Consider the following 16,284-nt stretch of genomic DNA (forward strand, 5'->3'; position numbering starts at 1 on the left):
TAGAAAATAATAAACATGCTTTAGGATTTTGCATTTTTTTCCATTTATAACTAAGACACTGTTATTGGGGTACATCTAGCTATATCATGCTTATCATCATGCTCCTTTGCTGCTAAATCATCCATTTCCAGTTGCTTGGACAATCAAGTCTCTGTACCTACTCACTGAATGGCCTAAGTTAACCTGAAAAACAAGCCAGGTGACTGTGTAGTGCCAACACCAACTGTAATAGCCAGGAGTTCCCTACACATCAGATAACAGGTACGATGTTCCAGCTTGACACAAACACTGAACAACGATCAGGTAAAACTGAAGTGTTAAAGAAAGTGGGCTTTCTTCCACATTATGTGGAATCATTCCACATAGTCCGGACCACATGATTATTGAAACAACTACACGGTCGGCCTGTGTGAGATCTTGTTCAAAATGTGTTTAAAGGCTGTGACACATTTATCCCATAATTGTGGGACCTTGTTATTTCTTCTGTGACCAACTGGTTTAAGTTTTTCCTTTACAGATAAAGACCATTTGCTACAAAGCTCCTGAGTGCAACGTGGATTTTTGATATCATACCAAATAAATAGAACTTTAGCCTTGCAAATTGTTTTCTCAGTCAGCTTTAGCTCAAAACCAGGTCATCTTAAATATTTAGCTTTTCTCTCTGAATCAGAATACACCTCTCCTTTAGGAACGAAGGCCTATGACTTCCCTGATTACTCCAAAAAGCCCTTCTCTTTTACTGACCCCCACAGGCAAACCGAATGATCTGTGGAGGTCCTGCGCGGCTGACACAGCCCAACCCTGCCTTTCAGAAGCTAGTGCCATGGTCCTGGCCAGGGAGAAGAGGGGAGGGGAGGGGAGAGGTACCAGGTCCCTCTGCTGAGGTAACTTCCCATCTGCCTTTCCCAACATAGGACGTGGTATTTGGCCCTTTTGGAGCGGCAGGCAGGCACGCCCCCAAAACCACTGCCCTTGAGACAGCTCACCTAGCGCTGATGGACTCTCTCCTATGGACAGGAACAAAGCCTGGCAGTCACTCTCTGATGTCACCTGCTTTACAAGCGGAGGTTTCACAGGGCCACATTAGCACCTGTCGCTCAGGACTCACTTCCTGATCCTCTGAGGCGGGAGCAGTGCCTGAGGCCCTCTGCTGGTTACTCTCCAGCGGCACTAGGTTTTCCTCAGAGCTTCCCAGCTCAGGTTCCCTCCTTCCCTCTTGGGAATACCTCCCCCTCCCCCACCCCTTCACAACTGAAGATTCACTTGGATGAAAATTCTTTAACAGTTCCAACTCTTTTCTTGGAGGTCTAAACCCACATTTATAACTTGGCATGAATGAGTCCACTGGAATTATTGTCTCCTATTTCTCATCTGTGTTCTCTGAGGAAGTCAACAGGGAAGGAGCTGCTCTGTAGTTGGCTGTTCTCCAAGAAGCAGCCAGGAGGGTAACCTGGGCTGGAGGGCTGTGGGGCACGGAGAGACAGAGCGGCTGTGCCGTGACAAGGGCACCATCTCCTCCATGTCTGCCATGTGCTAGCACCTTTGCATTTGCCATCAGGCTAGTCAGAACAATACCCCTGGCAGAGGAAGGACCGTCATTCCTGTGATAGATGGGGAAGCTGAGGTTTCACTTGCCTGACCCTCCCAGCTAGTACACAACAGCGCCCAATTTCTAACTGTGATCAACGGCTCCAAACCCACTTCCTCTTCGCCACAGGGAGGACCCAGAAGGGAAGCTCTGGGCCCAGGCCTGCTTAATTGGGGTCTGAGGACAACATCCTCTGTGGGACAGGAGGGCAGCTCTTTGGAATACAATTTCCTTTGAAATTTTGGGGAAGGCTTGAATCTCTGCTATCTATAAGTTTTGTCACATGCATGCTAAAGCAAAGAAAAGCAGTCATCATTCAGTGTCCCCAAGTCAACCACTGTCTGTGGAGTGTTTTTGTTTTCCCTTTTGTGATAGAAAGCTTAAAGTGTAAAATGTGTCCACATGAAGTCATGACTAGGAATTTGGATCCCTGTGTTTCTGGGGAACCTAATGCTTTAGCACTAAGTTCCTACAACGTGAATACCGTGGCCTTGGCCTGTGCTGCTCCCGCCAGAGCTCAAAGCTGGGATTTCTTAGCAAGTCCTTGGAAGCTTACTTACACCTTGTTTTGGGGGGGGGGGAAATTCATCATTTTGAACCTTTAATTATTTAAAATGTTACAGGTTCCCATAAATGTTGCTGTCCTTGTGCTAAATGTTTTGCTTACAAAAACATGGTTATGCTTGGCTCTAAAAGGCCGCACAAATTCTGGGTTTTGTGTGTATGTGTGTGGAAGAGAAAGATTTCAGGGTCATCTGATTGTTTTCCTCTTCTGGAATAACCATTTAAAACCATTTTTATTTTCTCTGCACACCCACCACAGTGCCTAAAAAGAAATTCTGTCAAGGCTGTGGAACAGCTGGAACTCTCATACCTTGCTGGAGAGAAGAGAAAATTGTAACAGTGCTCTGAAAACAGGTGTGGCAGTCTCTTATAAAATTAAACATACACCTACCCTATGACCCAACTCCTCAGTATTCAGTTTAACTCCTAAATATTTACGCAAGATAAACAAAAGCATATGTTGTTCCCCAAAAGTCTTCTCTAAGAATGTTCAAAGGAGCCCAAAACTGGAAACACTCCAGAAGTTCATCAACAAGGGAAATAAACTGTGGTCAACTGATACAATGGAATACTCTTCAGCAAAAAAAAAGAAAAAGGGAAAAATTACTGATATATATAACACAGATGCATCTCAAAACATGGTGATGAGTCACAGAAGCCAAACATAAAAGCACAGATATTGTACGCAACTCTAGGACAGGCAAAACTCATCCGTGGTTAAGTATTCAGAACATGTTCCTTTAGGGGTGGGAGGGGGAGGAGTGGAGGCAGGGATATCTGGCAAGGCCAGGAGAGAACTTTTGGGATGGTAGATTTGGGACCTTGATGGGGCCTGGGTTACAGAGGTATGTGTACCTGTCAAAACTCAAGGAATGCTATACCTAAGATCTGTGCATTTCACTATATGTAACTTTCACCTAAAAAATGAGAAAACCTGGATACAGATATTAAACTCTAGTCTATAATACACATGGTAAAGTGCCAAGGGGTGAAATGTCCTGCTATATGTAACTTAGTTTAAAAGCTATCAAAGACTAAGAGGGACTGATGAATAAAACAAGGACAGGTGGATAGATGACTGAGCAAAAACGGTCACTACACGGCATAGGTGGTGGCCGCGTGTGTTTCTACTTACAATTCTTCTGCCTCTTCTACAGGTTTGAAAAATTTCATAATAAAATGTGGGAAGATTATATATTCAACTGAGAATATGGAAGAATGGCTAAAAATTGCAAGTCAGAGCTATAATTTAAAAGTCTGTACAAGTAAATAGGATGAAGGCAATTTAGAACAACTTGAAACTGAGCAAAGTGAATTACAGGTCATGGTCCCAGGGACTCCCAACCTACCATGAGCCTGGGCATGAACATGATGTTCCACTTTAAACCGTAACTAGTGAATTATAAATAGTAGCTGTCTTAGAAGTGTAGATTTACCCAGTTAACTATTTAATAGACAGATTTTAATGATTTCACTGACTGACTTTATGAATTATGTAATTACAAATGAACCTAAATTCTCTTATGTCTTATGGGAGAAAAACCCTGAGAAATAATTATATGAAAACAACACGCTTAATATAATATGTTAAAATTAATTTTTTGAAACTGTAAAACCATGGGACTTTTTAGCAGTTAAAATGAGTCAAGGCTAGGATCAGTGCCATAATAGCAAGCAAGCAAATAAATACTAGATAACTCCTTCAACCTGGGAATCTGAACAGCATTTGGTAGAAACGTCCAAGGCTGCTTTTGCCATTATGGAATGGCCAAGTCATAAAAAGCATCAGTCTCAACTCAAATTGCCAGATTTCCCAGTGTATAAACCTGGGGTGTCCACCTTTGATGCTTCTTTTTCTCTCGTCCCCATACCTAGTCCATCATCAGATCCAGAAAAAATCTCCCTTCTCAATACTTCTGGGATCACCCCCTTCACCTCTCTCTACTGCCAGCCTGCAGATGACTCTCAGCTCTCATCTGACCTCAGCCATGCCTCCCAGCCCAGCTCATTCTCAACTCTTTCGACCAGTGTTACCTAAACTTCATTTAATCCTGTCATCTTCCTGCTTAAAACACTTCCCAGTGGTCTTACGGCCAGCCTTGTGGGCCAGCCTGTTTGTGGGGCTGTGCACTGTGGCCTGCTGCTCTGCTGAGCTACTGTCTTGCAGGCCACACTGGCCTCCATGCCACCCGCCTTGTTTTCCCAGGCTCTTCACTACCACAGAACCTTTACACATGTGACTCTTCTGCCCAGGAAGAACTTCCAAATGCACCCTCTTCCCTTTGCCTCTTTCCCCTCTCGATGTTTGCCAAAAGGTAATTTTCATAGGGAAGCCCTCCCTTCCTCAAATAAATAAATCTTTAAATAAATAAATAAATGTCAAATTTTAAAAACAAAGAGAATTTCAAAAGCTGGAAGGAATAAGTAGTTATATAAAAGGGAAACTCCATAAGGCTATCAGCTGATTTTTCAGCAGAAATGTTTCAGGCTAAAAGGGAATGGCGTTATATATATTCAAAGTTCTGAAAAAAAAAAAAAAAAACAAAACCTACAACCAAGAATACTCTATATGTCAAAATTATCATTCAGTATTGAAGGAGAAATATAATTCCCCCCAAAAATGTTAAAGGCATTCATCGGCACTGAACCTGACTTAAAAGAAATGTTAAAAGGACCTTTTTAAGTGGAAAAGAAAGGGCCATAATTAGAAGAATACTATGAAAGGAAAGGAGATTTACAAAATAAAAATTTCTAAACAGATGTGCACATACATAAAATGGTGAGTGGGATAGTAAAATAAAGTTCTTTCAGACGGTGTTCAAACTTAAGTGACCATCAACTTAATATAAACTATTATATACTTAGGAAAACCTGTAATAGATATACATATACAAAAAGAGAAAGAAAGCCAAGCATAACACTAGAGTAGGTTTAAAAAAACAACAACCACACACACAAGACAGAGAACAAGATAAGAAGAAAGGAATACAAGACTAACAGAAAAACAATGAGAAAACAAAAGGGTAGTAATTACTTACCAATAATTAGTTTTAAATATAAATGGTCTGAGAGTGCCAATCAAAAGACATGGGTGACTGAATGGATAAGAAAGAACAATACCCATCTACATGCTTCCTGAAAAGAGACTCACTTCAGACCTAAACACACATACAAACTGAAGTGAAGGTGTGGAAGATGTTTCATGTAAATGGAAGAGGGAAAAAAAAAATAAAGCCAGGATAGCACTTTTATATCAAAGTAGACTTTAAAAGAAAGACTGTAATAAGAGACAAAGGAGGGTACTACACAGGGATAAAAGGATCAACCCATCAAAAGGATATAATCATTTTAAATATCGCTGCACCGACAGATTTAAATATCTATGCACACAACACTGAACCACCTAAATACAGAAAGCAAATATTAACAGACATAAAGGAAGAAACTGGCAGAAATACAATTAACATCCCATCGATGGATAGATCAGACAACAGAAAATCAGTAAGAAAACAGTGGCTTTGAACAACACACACTATACCAGATGGACTTAAACAGACATATACAGAACGTTCCATCCCCAAATAGTAAAATCACATTCTTTTCAAGTGCTTGTGGTACATTCTCCAGGACAGATCACATGTTAGACCTTAAAACAAGTCTCAATTAAAGAACAGTGAAATAATATCTAGCATTCTTTCCAACCACATAGTATCAAACTAGAAATCAACTACAAGAAAAAAAAAAACAACTCATAAAAACCACAAACATGTGGAGGCTAACCCAATGAACCACCAATGAGTCAACAAAGAAATCAAAGAGGAGATTAAAAAAAAAATACCTAGAGAATCTTGAAGATGAAAACACTGGTCTAAAATCGTTGGGATACAGTGCAAATAGTTTCAGGAGAGAAATTTATAGCAATACAAATCTATCTCTATAAACAAGAAAAATCCTGACAGCCTGACCTTACACTTTAAAGGACCTAGAAAAAGAAAAACCAACAAAACCCAGTTAGTAGAAAAAAAGGAAATAAAAAAGAGCAGAAATAAAAGAAACAGAGACACACAATACAATAGAAAAGATCACTGAGACCAAAAGTTGGTTCTTTGCAAAGATAACAAAATTGACAAATCTTTACCCAGACTCATTAAGAAAAAAAGAAGACCCAAGTAAGTAAAATCAGAAATGACAAATAAGCAACAACTGATAGCACAGAAATATGAAAGCCCTGGTAAAAATTATATGCCAAATAATTGGACAACCTAGAAGAAATGGATAAATTCCTAGAATCATATAATATTCCAAAATTTAATCAGGAAGAAATAGAAAATCTCAACAGGTTGATAACTAGTATGAAACTGAATTATTAACCTAAAGTTCCCAACTAAGACAATTCCAGAACCACAAGTATTCACAGTGAATTTTACCACACATTTAAAGTCGAGTTAATACCTATTCTTCTCCAATTATTACAAGGAAACAGAATGAAAGCTTCCAAATATATTATACAGGACCCACATTACTCTAATATCAAAACCAGACAAAGGCACTAGACAAACAACACCCGAAAACAACTAGGCCAATATCCCTGATAAACATAGAGGCAAAAGTCCTCAACAAAGTATTAACAAACTGAATTCAACAACACATTAAGAGGATCATGCACCATGGTGAAGAAGGATTTATTCTGGAGATTCTCGGATGGTTTAATACCCAGAGAAATAAATCAATGATAGCACATCAAGTAAATGAAGGATAAAAATCACATGATCTTCTCAATAGATGTCGAAGAAGCGTTCGACAAAATCCAACAACTATTCATGATAAAAACTCTCAACAACGTGGGTATAGAGGGAACCTCAACTTAATTAAAGCTATGCATGACAAACACAATAACATTACACGCAGTGTTGAAAACCCAAGAACTTTAAGATTAGAAACATGACAAGGATGTCCACTCTTCCCATTTTTATTCAACATAGTAATGAAAGTCCTCACAACCATCAGACAAGAAATAAAATGTACCAAAATGATAAGGACAAAATCAGACTGTCAGTATTTGCCGAGGGCACACTATACATAGAAAACCCTAAAGTTTCCATCAAAAACTATTAAAAGTAATGAGTAAATTCAGTAAAGTTGCAGGATACAAAATACACAAACATATGTTACATTTCTACACACAAATATCAAAGTAACATAAAAAGAAATTAAGAAAATAATTCTATTAACAGCTGCATCAAAAAGAATAAAATACCTAGGACTAAACTTAACCAAGGAGATGAAAGCCTATACCCTGAAAACTGTAAAAACATTGATAAAAGAGGGCAACACAAACAAATGGAAAAGTATTCCACACTCATGGATTGAAAGAACAATGTTAAATTGTGCATACTACCCAAGGCAATCTATAGACTCAGTGTAATCTCTAACAAAATACCAGTAGCATTCTTCACAACATTACAACAAATATTAAAATTTGTATGGAGTCACAAAAGACCCTGGATAGCCAAAGCAATCTAAAGAAACAAATCTGAAGGTACCACAATCCCAGATTTCAAGGCAAGCTATAATAATTATAACAGTATGATAATGGTGCAAAATATATATACCAAGGGCAATGGAACAGCATAAGGAAGCCCAGAAATAAACCCACACTTACATGGTTGATTAGTCTATGACAAAGGAGGGAAGACTATATGAAGGAGAAAAGACAAATCTCTTTAATAAATGATGCTGAGAAAACGGAACTGTAAGGTAGTATTGTGTGTCTACTATACTTCCATAAAAACAAACTGAATATAAAAAGGGGTTTAGAATGTCACATAACCTTAGTTGATAAAGCAAGGGCAGGGTTTGAGAGGACAGACTAATTTTGAAAGAAGCTCTACGGTGGGTAAAATGTTATCAAATAGCATTGCATGTTATAGAGAAATTGTTGGTGAAAGAAAATGTCAGTCACTGGGGCAAACTTCATTTTCTCATTGTCTCATTTTAAGAAATTGCCACAGCCTCTCCAGCCTTCAGCAACCATTGACCCATTGATCAGCCATCAATACTAAGGCAAGACCTTCCACCACGGCAAAGAGATTACCATTCACCAAAAGCTCAGAGGATGGTTAGTAGTTTTTTAGCAATAAGATATTTTTATGAATGAAAGACCATAATGTGTGGCAGGAAACCATCAAAATCCTAGAGGAGAACACAGGCAGAAATCTGACCTTCGCTGTAGCAACTTCTTGTTAGACACATTACCAAAGGCAAGGGAAACAAAAGCAAAAATGAACTACTGGAACTTCATTAAGATAAAAAGTTTCTGCACAGCAAAGGAAACAATCAACAGAACTAAAAGACACCTATGGAATGGGAGAAGGCATCTGCAAACAACATATCAGATAAAGGGCTAGTATCCAAAATACATAAAGAACTTACCAAATTCAACACCCAAAAACCAAATACCCAGTTAAGAAATGGGCAGAAGACATGATAGATACTTTTCCAAAAAAGACATCCAGCTGGCTAAGAGACAAATCCTCTCACAGCTGTCAGGATGGCTAAAATCAACAACACAAGAAACAACAGATGGTGACGAGGATGCAGAGAAAGGGGAATGCTCTTGCACTGTTGGTGGGAATGCAAGCTGGTGCAGCTGCAAAATGACAGGGATGGAGCTGGAGTGTATCAGGCTAAGTTAAATACATCAGTCAGAGAAAGACAAGAACCATGTGATTTCACTCTTATGTGGAGTTTAAGGAAGAAAACAGAGGATCATATGGGAAAGGGGAAGAGAAAAGAGAGAGGGAAACAAATCATGAGAGACTCTTAATGTCAGAGAAGAGACTGAGGGTTGATGGAGGGAGGTGGGTGGGGGCGGGGCCAGATGGGTGATGGGCATTAGAGGAGGCCACTTGTTAGGATGAGCACTGGCTGTTGGAAGTGATGAATCACTGAATTCTACTCCAGAAACCAATATCGCACTGTATGTTAACTACCTAAACTTTAGATACGTAGGTAGATAAAGAAAATATTTTTAAATTAAAGTTTGTACACTGCTTCTTAGACATAATCTACTACACAATTAACAGACAACAGTACAGTATAAACATAACTTTTATATGCACTGAGAGACCCAGTAATTCACTGGACTTGCTTTATTACGTTATTCAGTTCATTGCAGGGATCTGGAACCAGGCCTGCAATTTCTCCAACGTGTGTCTGTGTACTGTTTGCTTTTGTGTCACCGTCACCCCCAAATATTATGAGAAGGGGTAAAACTCTGGTTGTAATGAAGACAAGGACTATCCTCTAAAATAATTAGTATAGCTTGCGAAGTCAACATATTAAGAAATGTTTTCTTTCTAAGATTGAGCAAATCTGATCAACAACTTCAAGAGAAAACCAAAGTCTTCTGTGTGCGTGACAAGACTTCGGTGATGCAGGGGAGTTCTGAGTGCCAGAGGAGAGATGTGATCACGGGAGCAGTCTTTTAAGACCCTCCCCTCATTTACATGTAATAAGGACAGCGCAAGGGGTATAACACAGGATTTCTTTGATCCTCTTTCTTTACTGAAGATACTTTGATGAGTATTTCCTCGGAAGCTAAAAGTATTTGATGTATAGATCAAAGAGGTTTTCCGTCTACTCTATTTTCAAAAATTATTTATAATACAGTTCTCAAAATCCCCACCCAAACAGCAAACCAACACCAAACAGTGTTCCTCAAATATGACAACAAAATACACCCATGCAACATTCTGGATCCCCGTCCGCCATGAGCAGCTTTACACAGCTCCTAAAGCTCGGGCGGGCTGCTGCCCCTGTTCTCATGTGTTCTGAGTCTGGTTCTTAACATACTGGAGCTTCAAGACAAAGAAGAATGTACATACATGCCAATTTAGATACTGGTTTCACATGTCTTTACTTCAGTTAATTTTATGAACCTAACATACTCAATACAACATCATCTCTTCCCTTTTATCTTAAACTTAAAATATTACTTTCGTCAAAGTAACATGCACTGATCAGAAACAGAAGTTTCTGCATATCAACTTTTCAGATTACATGAGATTAAAAGAAAAATCCCAAGTTTTTTGTTTGTTTTGTTTTATTTGGGTTTGTTTGCTTTTTTAGGTAACTTGCCTTATGCCAAACAGGAACAGATTTTTATCTTCTCCCTGCTGTTTGGTATTTTCTGGGAAAAATGTAAGCATCCCCTTCTGTGCAATGCCAGATCTAGTATGTTTGAGTATCACTGGTATCCTTCAGTCAACATTTTCTTGGCTCAGGGCTAGCACCCACCAGCCCCACGGCTAGCGTGCACTGGGAAGAGCCATGACAAAGGGGTACTCATTAGATAACCAGTGATAATTCCTTTTTATCTTTTTCTCATGGAAACACACTTAATTCAAGGTGCCATTCTGGTTTACACATTTTATCTTTTTCCCCCTTGCCCAGTTTCTCTTTTAATGGCTTTCAAATACCTACAATGCAAGCACCACTTTGCTTCATACCTGGAGAACAGTGAGTTTTCTTTTTTTTTTTTTTTTAAGGTTTTATTTATTTGATACAGACGAAAGAGATCACAAGTAGGCAGAGAGGCAGGCAGAGAGAGAGGGAGGAAACAGGCTCCTTGCTGAGCAGAGAGCTCGATGCAGAGCTTGATCTCAGGACCCTGAGATCATGACCTGAGCCAAAGGCAGAGGCTTAACCCAGGCACTCCAACAGTGAGTTTTCTAGTATGGAAATAAGATCATGGTTTTCCAAGTCTGGCATGAATCAAAATTGCCTTAAGGGCTTGTTAAAATAGGTTGGAGGCACCCCTCGAGTTTCTGATTCACTAGGTCTGGGTGGTGCCTAGAATTTGGACCTCTAGGAAATTTCCAGAGGAGGCTGAGGCTGTGGACATAGGGGCCATGCTGTCGTATCTGGGGATCCTCTTACTCAGAGTGCACTGGGCGCCAGCAACCTTGCTGACACCTGGGAGCCTGTCAAAACTACCAACTCTCAGACCCCTGAATCGGAATCTATATTTAATAGTTAATCTCCAGGTGATTTTTTTTTAAGATTTTTTTAAAAAGATTTATTTATTTGACAGAGAGAGAAATCACAAGTAGGCAGAGAGGAGGCAGGCAGAGAGAGGGGGGAAAGCAGGCTCCCCACTGAGCAGAGAGCCCGATGCGGGGCTCAATCCCAGGACCCTGGGATCATGACCTGAGCTGAAGGCAGAAGCTTTAACCCACTGAGCCACCCAGGCACCCCTCTCCAGGTGATTTTAACCTCACAGTTTCAGAAGCACTGTTTTAAGCGAAAAAATCTCAGGCTCATCAACAGATGGATTAATATCTCCACTTCCAGTTGTATAAACCTGGGGAATTTATGAGCTTCACTGATTCTCAGTTTTCTAATGGGTAAATGGGGACCAATGCCTACTATTCAGGATCTATAAGATCAAATGAAGTAGTGTGTGCAAAATGCTGAGCCCAGCAGCTTTCAGGCTTGTCTTTTTTTTTTTTTTTTTTTTTTAAAGATTTTATTTGAGAGGCAGAGAGAGAGCAAGTACAACCAGTGGGGAGCAGCAAGAGAGAGGGAGAAGTAGACACCCCACTGACCAGGGAGCCCGACATGGGGCTCAATCCCAGGACCCTGAGATCATGACTTGAGCCGAAGGCACACACTTAACCTACTGAGCCACCCAGGCGACTCCAGGCTTGTTTGTTACCAGAATTACCTGGAAGGTTTGTGAAAGCACATTGCCATGCTCCACGCCCATAATTTCTGTTCCAGTAGGTCTGTTCCAGTGAGGCCTGAGATTTTATGTTTCTAATGAGTTCCCTGTGAGGCTAATGCTGCTTACCCAGTGACCCTTCTTTGAGAACCACTGGACTAGCCCAGAGAGGGCACCCAGATAATGCTGGTTCCCTTAGCCTTTTCTCTCTCACAGATGTGTCCTGTTCGTCAAGAATCTGGACTCAAGGATATTTATATTTTTTATTATTTCAATACTGATTTTAGTCCACAAAATTATTTCCTTTAAAGCCTACATTGAGCATATGTGGTATATTTCTCACTTTCCTGCTGTCATTCACTTAGCCTGTGTCCCCTCACTGCTTAGTGACAAAGAGAAACATACCAAGAGCTTCAGAAAGAAATTTCCTTTGGCTTAAAGCTTCTTGCTCTTAAAGAATTGTCATGGACTGATGGCACTTTTGCCAAACACTTTAATGTGAACTCCTCTGCCTGCTAAGGAGAATGAAGGGATTGCAAAGATCCCAGTTTCTCACTCCTGTTTCCCTTGTGCTCAGCACAGAGTCATTCAAGTGTTTAATGACACCAGGAGTTCATTTGCACTGCCATTAGCCTAAGACAGAAGTGATCAGTGGGACCTTTGCTTCATAAATCAGGCCCTTTGATAGCTACAGCTGAAACAGGACAGCACAAAGGAAATATTAATAATAGTGAGAGAACAGAAGAGTAAAACAGCTTTATCATTGTGTGTCCTGATGTTCTGAAAATGCTGTTCAGTAGAATTCTAGTTGACATTTTGTGATCACCTCTAGAAGAAAAAGGGCATGGCTAAATGCTCTCTCACTTTCTAGTTCAACTCCACAAATATTTATTGGGCCTAAGAGACAAAGATGGTTACAACACAGTCCCTGCTTTCCAATGATTTCCTGTATAACAGGAACAAAAAATAAGTACTGATACAATGTATCTATTCATTAAGAGTTTGTTGAGTGTCTACTATGTGCCAGGTCATGCTTTAGGCACTAGGGATATGTCAGAGAACAAAAGAGAGGGTCTCAGTAAGCTGGTTCAGAAGTACCAAAGATGGTATTTTGTAAGGAGTTAGATGCTGAAGGTTAAAAAATAAGTTGAGGGCATTCCACAACATGACACCAAATAACCCATACCACAGAAATATAATTATAAGAGAATATTATGAAAAAGTATATTCCAACAAACTGGACAACCTAGAAGAATGGATAAAGTCCTAGAAACATATAACCTCCCAAAACTGAAACAGAAATACAAAATTTGAAGAAACCCATTACCAGCAAGGCAATTGAATCAGTAATAACAAAACTCCCAACACCCCCAACAACAAAAAGTCCAACACCAGACATCTTCACAGGCTAATTCTACTGGACCCTTAAAGAAGAACTGATATGACTTCTGGAACTATTCCAAAAAATAGAAAAGGAAGGAAAACTTCCAAAGTCATTCTATGAGGCTGCATTACCCTCATACCAGAACCAGATGAAGACACCACAAAAAAAGACAACTACAGGCCAGTATCTCTGATGAACACAGATTCAAAAATCCTCAACACAATACAAGCAAACCAAATTCAACAAATCATTAAAGAATTCAGGGGCTCCTGGGTGGCTGACTTGGTTAAGCATCTGCTCCAGCTCAGGTCATGATCTCTGTGTCCTGGGATTGAGGCCTGTGGCAGGCTCCCTGCTCATCAGGGAATCTGCTTCTCCCTCCCCCTGTTCTTGCACTCACTTGCTCTCTCTTCCTCTCAAATAAATAAACAAAATCTTTTTTAAAAACTCATTTAGCACCTTCAAATGGGTTTTATTCCTGGGATGCAAGGGTGTTACAATATTCACAAATCAATGTGATACATCACATCTGTAAGAGAAAAAATAAGAACCATATGATTATTGCAATAGACGCAGAAGAGCGTTTGACAAAGTACACATCATTCATGATAAAACGCTCAACAAACTAGGTTTAGAGAGAACATACCTAAACAATTGAGGTCATAAATGGAAAAGCCACAGCTAAAATCATCTTCAATGGGGAAAAACTATGAGCTTTCCCCCGCAAGTTCAGGAATAGGACAAGGATGGCCACATTCACCACTTGTGTTCAACATACTACTGGAAGTCCTAGCTGCACATCAGACAACAAAAGGAAATAAATTGGACAAACCCAAAAGGAGATCAAAGAGAAGAAGAGCAGCAATTCTAGAAACAGAAAATCAACCACTTTCTGAAAGGTAGGACGTGTGGAGAAGTGAACCCGAAGCAACAGGAAGATGGACCGAGGAGGGAGGGGCCGGCTCCCAGCAAATGACAGAGCAGTGGAGCACAAAATCAGAACTTTTAAAAGTCTGCTCCACTGAAGGACCTTGCTCCAGAGGCTAAATGGGGATAGAGCCCTCGCGGGGATAGCATGGTCTCAGGTCCCATAGGGTCACGGAAGGATCAGGGGTGTCTTGAGTGTTTCAGAGCTTGCAGGTATTAGAGCGGGGAAGCCGGCTACAGAGATGGAGCTGAGGAGTGAGCTCTCAGCGTGGGGTTATCTTAAACCATGATCCGTGACACAGTCAGACCACTGCTCTTTGAGCAGGGACCCACAAGTGGCAGATACGGAGAGACTCACCTATCTTTGCTAGAAGAAAAGAGTGGCAACAATCTGCTGGGTTGGAGACTCCAAATGGGGTTGTCTGCCAGAGACAGAAACACTGTCACAGGCTGGGCGAGATTGGAGTGTGGCTGAAGACCAGGGAGATAGGAGCGACTGAGCGCTTTTCTCCAAGGGTGCACTGAAGAGTGGGGCCCTGAGCTCTCAGCTCCTCCAGGCCGGAGAAGGGGAGGCGCCATTTTCATTCCCGTCCTCCAGAACTCTATGGAAAGAGTTCAGGGAACAAAAGCTCCTGAGAGCGAACCCAAGCTAATTACTTAGCCCAGCCCCTGACAGGAAAGGCACAATTCTGCCTCCGGGAAAGACACTTGAGAATCACTGCAACAGGCCCCTCCCCCAGAAGATCAGCAAGAACATCCAGCCAAGATCAAGCTCACTGATCAAGGAGAACTGCAAATTCCTGAGGAGGGAAAAGCAAAGCATGGAATACATGGCTTTCTCCCCAGGATTCCTTAGTCTTGCGAAGTTAATTAAATTTTTTCATTTTTATTTTTTTCTTATTCTAATCTTTTTTAACTTTTCCTCTTTCCTCTTTTAACGTTTTTTAAACTAGTTTATCTTAACAATACCTTTCTTTAAAAAATCTTTTTAGGGGCGCCTGGGTGGCTCAGTGGGTTAAAGCCTCTGCCTTCGGCTCAGGTCGTGATCCCGGGATCCTGGGATCGAGCCCCGCATTGGGCTCTCTGCTCGGCGGGGAGCCTGCTTCCTCCTCTCTCTCTGCTTGCCTCTCTGCCTACCGGTGATCTCTGTCTGTCAAATAAATAAATAAAATCTTTAAAAAAAAAAATCTTTTTAAACCTTCATTATTATAGTCATATTTTATCCTTCATTGTATCTAACTTTATTTTTTGTATACATATAGGGTTTTTTCTTCTAAAAAATTCTGGAATACAATCTCTTCTAATAGATCAAAATATACCCTAAATCTAGCATAGGGCTTTGTTCTAGTCTCCAGCCTGAGCAAATTCTCTCCACTTTCTTTTTCTTTCTTTTTCCAACCAACTTATCAATTCCTATTTAAAAAAATTTTTTTAATTTTCATCTTTACAGTCATATTCCATCCTTTCATTGTGTTTACCTTATTTTTGTATATAGATAAGTTTTTCTTTCTTCAAAATTTTGGGAGATAGTTTCCTCTAAGAGAACAAAATATACCCCAAATCAAGTGGGTGGCTCTGTTCTATTTACCAGTCTGAAATAAATAAATAAATATATGCACACACACATATATTTTTAATATATTAAATATATTTTAAAATATATATTTATATTTATATTTTAAATGTTTTTAAAACTTCTTTTTGGGGTCCCTTCTGATTTGGTTAGCATACATTTTTCTGGGGTCTTTGCCACCCTTTGAGTATTTTATTCTCTCATTCATATATTCTTATCTGGATAAAATGATAACATGGAAAAACTCACCACACAAAAAAATGAACAAAAGGCAGTACCAAAGGCTAGGGACCTAATCAATTACCTATTATATTGGTAATATGTCAGAGCAAGAGTTCAGAATGATGATATTCAAGGTGCTAGCTGGGCTTGAAAAAGGCATGGAAGATATTAGAGAAATGCTGTCTGGAGAAATAAAAGCCCTTTCTGGAGAAATAAAAGAACTAAAATCTAACCAAGATGAAATTTTAAAAAAAGCTGTTAATGAGGTACAATAAAAAATGGATGTTCTTACTGCTACAATA

At 39.9% G+C, this 16,284-nt stretch overlaps 1 protein-coding gene across 12 annotated transcripts in view; it reads right to left on the bottom strand.

Annotated features, from left to right (window-relative positions):
- PDE8B (phosphodiesterase 8B) overlaps window positions 1–16,284 on the bottom strand; it is a 264,788-nt gene that overhangs the window by 31,417 nt on the left and 217,087 nt on the right. The gene's annotated exons all lie outside the window — the stretch shown is intronic.

The sequence above is a fragment of the Mustela erminea genome, chromosome 3, assembly GCF_009829155.1.
Source record: "Mustela erminea isolate mMusErm1 chromosome 3, mMusErm1.Pri, whole genome shotgun sequence".
Lineage (NCBI taxonomy): Eukaryota > Metazoa > Chordata > Mammalia > Carnivora > Mustelidae > Mustela > Mustela erminea.